Below are 8,264 nucleotides of genomic sequence, written 5' to 3'. Positions count from 1 at the left end.
TGGAGCCTGTGCTCCGCAACGGGAGAGGCCACAGCAGTGAGAGGCCCGCGTACCACACACACAAAAAATAATAATAATAAAATAAATAAATAAATTTAAAATAAAATGAGGAGTTTAATATTTTAATACACTTTTATTGGGTAAATAATATGGTAACAATATTAAAGGAATACCCTATCTCATTGGAACTATTTTCATTTTTGTGTATTCCTATCCATCTTTTGGTCACATGTCTGCTATTTCCATAGCTGTAGTTAATGTATATAACATCTCTAGATTTTATGAAGTTATCAAATATTTTTATGTTTAGTCTTTAAAAATAAAGGAAAATATGTACTTATTAGAAAGTAAGTCCTCAATAAATGCTAGTTAAATGCTTTTCCTATGTTTAATGAGATGAAAATGTTGAGGTCTTTTTTCTTTTATTTTTCTTTTTTATTATTATTTTTTTGCCCACACACGTGGCTTGCAGGATCTTAGTTCCCTGACCAAGCATAGAATCCAGGCCCGTGGGAGTGAAAGCGCCAAGTCCTAACCACCGGACAACCAGGGAATTCCCTCTTTTTCTTTTATTAGGTTAACTTTTCTAATGATAATTTGTCATTGCGTTTCAGAGATGCTCAGTCAAATGTATTAACTTTTTAATATTCTGTTCAATTCAGCTTATATTTTATTTAGATTTTTGATTCTGAGTTCATGAGTGAGATTGACCTGTAATTTTTTATTCTTATATACTTTTTGTTTGAATTCAGTATTTTACTGGCCATATAGAATGAATGAGGGACTACTCTTTTTCTTATTGTCTGTGGGAGTTTTATAAAATTGGAATGAACAATTCCTTGGGAGTCTTATAGAATTATTCTGTAATACAACCCGAACCTGATTTTTTTTTAATTGAATGACTTAACTACAATTTCAATTTCTTTATGGCTATTAGAACAAAGTTGTTTCTTTTTTATCACTAGTGTTTTCCTACCTTTTTATCACTAACACACCTACATTTCTGTTTCATTTTTATTCCTTTTTTTTCCTCTGTCTTAGCTTTTCTTGATTTGTCTTCCCAAGTGTTATCTATTACATAATTTTTCCCAGTGAATTAAGTTTATTATATCACTTTTTCTATTTCAAAAACTTATGTTCTTATTTTATCTATTTTCTTCTTTGCTTTTATTCTGCTGTTCCTTCCTCAGTTCTTAAGCAAAGTCATTTAGCTCATTTGTAACTTTTTTTATTATATAAGTATTTAAATTACCCTTTAAATTTTGCTTTCACTGCAAGTCTCATGTTTTGATATTTAACATTTTCATTATCATTCAGTTCTAAGTGTTTATAGCCTTAGTTTCCACAATGATTTCTTCTGTAATCTATGGATTACTTAAAATTGTTTTTAAAATTCCTCAATGAATAAATATTCTTAAAGTTATCTTTTTGTTATTCTTTTCCAAATTTATTTTTGTCAGAAAATGTAGATTATATGATACTGAATCTTTGATATTTATTGATACTTGGTTTATTGTCCAAATAAGTGGTCAGTTTTTATAAATGTGCTGCAAGTACTTGAAAAGAATGTGTTTTCTCTAATTTGGGGACATACAGTTCTACATATATATTTTAAATTAACTTTGTAAACTTTAAAAGAAATTATTTTGCATATTTACTACTCTTTTTGTTTGTCCTATCAAATAAGTTAGGGAGCAGTGCTGAAATTCCCCGCTATGTTGGGAAAGTTGGACAGCTGCATGTAAATCAATGAAAGTAGAACACACCTTCACACCATACACAAAAATAAACTCAAAGTGGCTTAAAGACTTACATATAAGACATGACACCATAAAACTCCTAGAAGAGAACATAGGCAAGACATTCTCTGACATAAATTATACCAGTATTTTCTTAGGTCAGTCTCCCAAGGCGATAGAAACAAAAGCAAAAATTAGCAAATGAGACCTAATCAAACTTACAAGCTTTTGCACATCGAAGGAAACCATAAACAAAATGAAAAGACAACCTACGGACTGGGAGAAAATATTTGCAAACTATGTGACTGACAAGGCCTTAATTTCTAAATTATACAAACAGCTCATAAAACTCAATAACAAAAAAACAAATCAATAAATGGGCAGAAGACCTAAATAGACATTTCTCCAAAGAAGACATACAGATGGCCAATAGGTACATGAAAAGATGATCAACATTATTAAAGAAATGCAAATCAAAACTACAGTGAGGTCCCACTTCACACTCGTCAGAATGGCCAACATTAAAAAGGCTACAAATAACAAATGCTGGGGATGGTGTGGAGAAAAGGGAACCCTCCTACACTGCTGGTGGGAATGTAAACTGGTGCAGCCACTGTGGATAACACTATGGAGGTTCCTCAAAAAACTAAAAACAGAGTTTCCATATGATCCAGCAATCCCAGTCCTGGGCATATATCCAGACAAAACTATAATTTGAAAAGATGTATGCACCCCTATGTTCATAGCAGCACTATTTACAATAGCCAAGACATGGAAACAACCTAAATGTTCATCAACAGATAAATGAATAAAGAAGATGAGATGGAATATTACTCAGCTATATAAAAATAAAGAAATAATGCCATTTGCAACTACATGGGTGGACCTAGAGATTATCATACTAAGTGAAGTAAGTCAGAAAGAGAAAGACAAATACCATATGATATCACTTACATGTGGAATCTAAAATACGACATGGACATATCTACAAAACAGAAGCAGACTCATAGACATAGAGAAGAGACTTGTGGTTGTGGGGTGGGGGAGGGCTGGATTGGTATGTTTGAGACTAGAATGTATAAACAACAAGGTCCCCTATCATATAGCACAGGGAACTATATTCCATATCCTGTAATAAACCATAATGGAAAAGAATATGAAAAAGAATATGTATATGTATAACTGAATCACTTTGCTGAACACCAGAAACTAATATATTGTGAATCAACTATATTTCAATTAAAAAGAATTCCCCACTATGATCTTGGTTCAAGAAATTTTATCAGTTATTGTTTTATATATTTTGAGTGATTTCATGATATGCAGGCAAATTCAGAATTGTTATATCATCTTAATGAATTGAACTTTTTATTTTGTAATGACACTTTCTGCTTTAAAATCTTTTTTCTATTATTATTATCATTATTAATATGACTGGACTTTTTTCTGCTACCCTACTTTGTGCTTTCTATTGATATTTGTCTTGACTTTTCTGCTTCATTTTCTTTCTCAGCTCTTTTAATTTCCTGAATTTTTTTTTGTCTTCCTATTCCATTTCTCCCTCTGCTAATTGAGATGCTATATTCTATACCTAAGTTTTACTCTTGAAACTTTTACCACATTTAATTTAAAAATATCTAAAATTAGTTTTAAATCTTTATCTCCTTTCCTAACAATACAGTGGGCCTAAGAAACCTTTCACCCTGGTCTCATCTCCCAACTCACAAGTTATTAATTTATTCATTTTTAGTTTTGTTCTTTACAAGAAAATTTCCAACAGGTTAGAACACTTTAATTAATATTTTATACAGACAAGTGCGTTTTTTTTTGGTTTTTTTTTTGACAAGTGTGTTTTGATTTACCTACATGTGTAAAATTTTTGTTTCCCATTGCGCCTCAGACATTTCCCCTAGGATCAGTTTATTATTTCTTTTAGAAGTTCCCTTGAAGAAGGTTTCTAAATGGTCTCTTAGTTTTTATCTAAAAATATTTTTATTTTGTCAATGTTCTTAGAAGATAATTTTGCTGTGTACAGGATTCTAGGTTAACATGTTAAAGATAGTAATTCACTCTTTTCTGTTTTTCATTGTTGATATTCAGAAAGCTGTTGTCAGTCTTCTCATGGTTTTTTCTAAGTGATCTCTTTCTGGTTTCTTTTGAGATAGTCCTTGCTTCAGTATCTGCAGTCACTATAACATATCTAATTGTGAATTTCTCTTTTTTTCTTGTTTGTTATGTGTTGTATTTCATTTATCTGTGAATTTGTGTTTTTCTCCATCCAGTTTTTTTCTAATGTTTCCTTTCCTCCACTTTTTCTAATTTCTCCTGTGACTCTGATCAGGCCTGTATTAGATCCTCTCATACTACCCTTATATCCTACAACCTCTCTTTCACAGTTTTTATCTCCTTACCACTCTATGCTGGTGTGGAAACTGCTGTTACCTCCTAGGATATATTTCCCTATCTTCATAGTGTTTTCCTACCTTTTTATCACTAACACACCTACATTTCTGTTTCATTTTTATTCCTTTTTTTTCCTCTGTCTTAGCTTTTCTTGATTTGTCTTCCCAAGTGTTATCTATTACATAATTTTTCCCAGTGAATTAAGTTTATTATATCACTTTTTCTATTTCAAAAACTTATGTTCTTATTTTATCTATTTTCTTCTTTGCTTTTATTCTGCTGTTCCTTCCTCAGTTCTTAAGCAAATTCATTTAGCTCATTTGTAACTTTTTTTATTATATAAGTATTTAAATTACCCTTTAAATTTTGCTTTCACTGCAAGTCTCATGTTTTGATATTTAACATTTTCATTATCATTCAGTTCTAAGTGTTTATAGCCTTAGTTTCCACAATGATTTCTTCTGTAATCTATGGATTACTTAAAATTGTTTTTAAAATTCCTCAATGAATAAATATTCTTAAAGTTATCTTTTTGTTATTCTTTTCCAAATTTATTTTTGTCAGAAAATGTAGATTATATGATACTGAATCTTTGATATTTATTGATACTTGGTTTATTGTCCAAATAAGTGGTCAGTTTTTATAAATGTGCTGCAAGTACTTGAAAAGAATGTGTTTTCTCTAATTTGGGGACATACAGTTCTACATATATATTTTAAATTAACTTTGTAAACTTTAAAAGAAATTATTTTGCATATTTACTACTCTTTTTGTTTGTCCTATCAAATAAGTTAGGGAGCAGTGCTGAAATTCCCCGCTATGTTGGGAAAGTTGGACAGCTGCATGTAAATCAATGAAAGTAGAACACACCTTCACACCATACACAAAAATAAACTCAAAGTGGCTTAAAGACTTACATATAAGACATGACACCATAAAACTCCTAGAAGAGAACATAGGCAAGACATTCTCTGACATAAATTATACCAGTATTTTCTTAGGTCAGTCTCCCAAGGCGATAGAAACAAAAGCAAAAATTAGCAAATGAGACCTAATCAAACTTACAAGCTTTTGCACATCGAAGGAAACCATAAACAAAATGAAAAGACAACCTACGGACTGGGAGAAAATATTTGCAAACTATGTGACTGACAAGGGCTTAATTTCTAAATTATACAAACAGCTCATAAAACTCAATAACAAAAAAACAAATCAATAAATGGGCAGAAGACCTAAATAGACATTTCTCCAAAGAAGACATACAGATGGCCAATAGGTACATGAAAAGATGATCAACATTATTAAAGAAATGCAAATCAAAACTACAGTGAGGTCCCACTTCACACTCGTCAGAATGGCCAACATTAAAAAGGCTACAAATAACAAATGCTGGGGATGGTGTGGAGAAAAGGGAACCCTCCTACACTGCTGGTGGGAATGTAAACTGGTGCAGCCACTGTGGATAACACTATGGAGGTTCCTCAAAAAACTAAAAACAGAGTTTCCATATGATCCAGCAATCCCAGTCCTGGGCATATATCCAGACAAAACTATAATTTGAAAAGATGTATGCACCCCTATGTTCATAGCAGCACTATTTACAATAGCCAAGACATGGAAACAACCTAAATGTTCATCAACAGATAAATGAATAAAGAAGATGAGATGGAATATTACTCAGCTATATAAAAATAAAGAAATAATGCCATTTGCAACTACATGGGTGGACCTAGAGATTATCATACTAAGTGAAGTAAGTCAGAAAGAGAAAGACAAATACCATATGATATCACTTACATGTGGAATCTAAAATACGACATGGACATATCTACAAAACAGAAGCAGACTCATAGACATAGAGAAGAGACTTGTGGTTGTGGGGTGGGGGAGGGCTGGATTGGTATGTTTGAGACTAGAATGTATAAACAACAAGGTCCCCTATCATATAGCACAGGGAACTATATTCCATATCCTGTAATAAACCATAATGGAAAAGAATATGAAAAAGAATATGTATATGTATAACTGAATCACTTTGCTGAACACCAGAAACTAATATATTGTGAATCAACTATATTTCAATTAAAAAGAATTCCCCACTATGATCTTGGTTCAAGAAATTTTATCAGTTATTGTTTTATATATTTTGAGTGATTTCATGATATGCAGGCAAATTCAGAATTGTTATATCATCTTAATGAATTGAACTTTTTATTTTGTAATGACACTTTCTGCTTTAAAATCTTTTTTCTATTATTATTATCATTATTAATATGACTGGACTTTTTTCTGCTACCCTACTTTGTGCTTTCTATTGATATTTGTCTTGACTTTTCTGCTTCATTTTCTTTCTCAGCTCTTTTAATTTCCTGAATTTTTTTTTGTCTTCCTATTCCATTTCTCCCTCTGCTAATTGAGATGCTATATTCTATACCTAAGTTTTACTCTTGAAACTTTTACCACATTTAATTTAAAAATATCTAAAATTAGTTTTAAATCTTTATCTCCTTTCCTAACAATACAGTGGGCCTAAGAAACCTTTCACCCTGGTCTCATCTCCCAACTCACAAGTTATTAATTTATTCATTTTTAGTTTTGTTCTTTACAAGAAAATTTCCAACAGGTTAGAACACTTTAATTAATATTTTATACAGACAAGTGCGTTTTTTTTTGGTTTTTTTTTTGACAAGTGTGTTTTGATTTACCTACATGTGTAAAATTTTTGTTTCCCATTGCGCCTCAGACATTTCCCCTAGGATCAGTTTATTATTTCTTTTAGAAGTTCCCTTGAAGAAGGTTTCTAAATGGTCTCTTAGTTTTTATCTAAAAATATTTTTATTTTGTCAATGTTCTTAGAAGATAATTTTGCTGTGTACAGGATTCTAGGTTAACATGTTAAAGATAGTAATTCACTCTTTTCTGTTTTTCATTGTTGATATTCAGAAAGCTGTTGTCAGTCTTCTCATGGTTTTTTCTAAGTGATCTCTTTCTGGTTTCTTTTGAGATAGTCCTTGCTTCAGTATCTGCAGTCACTATAACATATCTAATTGTGAATTTCTCTTTTTTTCTTGTTTGTTATGTGTTGTATTTCATTTATCTGTGAATTTGTGTTTTTCTCCATCCAGTTTTTTTCTAATGTTTCCTTTCCTCCACTTTTTCTAATTTCTCCTGTGACTCTGATCAGGCCTGTATTAGATCCTCTCATACTACCCTTATATCCTACAACCTCTCTTTCACAGTTTTTATCTCCTTACCACTCTATGCTGGTGTGGAAACTGCTGTTACCTCCTAGGATATATTTCCCTATCTTCATTTTAGTAATAATATCTCAGCCCCAAATTTCAGCTAGAAGTGGCCACCCAGCTAGAGAGTAAATTTCCCTGTCTCTCTTGCAGTTATTTACATGTGGCCAGATTTTGACCATTTGTGAATAAGCAGAATTGATATGCACAACTGAGGGTTCACACTCCTGACATATGAAATCATTTTCCCTAATGCTCTGTTTGTCACTTGAAATTGGCTGGAAAGTCATTGTGGTGCTGAAGAGCTAACTTGAATCACACCGCTGAGAAAGATTGGAACAACTGCTGCAGACACAAAGATGTGGCTACATGTTCAGGATGGCAGAACAAAGCCCACTTGCCTCATTTGTCTTATTATATGGAATAGAAATACATTTCTCTCTACCCTACTCTCTTATCCAAATCACTGTTTTGAGGTGTAGTTGTCACATCAACTTTGCCTATATTCTTAGTAAATGTATTGGTATATTCTCGTTAATTCACTCCTATCTATCTGATGTTTAAGCAATCCATTAGATTTTTTATTTCAACAATATTTTTTTCCTAAAAGTTTTTTTTTCCCCTCAAGTCTGCCTGATCATTTTTTATAATCTCATATTATGTTTATTTTTTGTGATTCCATTTTTTTTTTTTTTTTTTTTTTTTGTGCTAGGCGGGCCTCTCACTGTTATGGCCTCTCCCGTTGTGGAGCACAGGCTCCGGACGCGCAGGCTCAGCGGCCATGGCTCACGGGCCCAGCCGCTCCGCGGCATGTGGGATCTTCCCGGACCGGGGCACGAACCCATGTCCCCTGCATCGGCAGGCAGACTCTCAACCACTG

This window comes from Physeter macrocephalus, chromosome 16 (assembly GCF_002837175.3).
Source record: "Physeter macrocephalus isolate SW-GA chromosome 16, ASM283717v5, whole genome shotgun sequence".
Classification (NCBI taxonomy): Eukaryota; Metazoa; Chordata; class Mammalia; order Artiodactyla; family Physeteridae; genus Physeter; species Physeter macrocephalus.
This window is presented reverse-complemented; position numbering follows the sequence as displayed.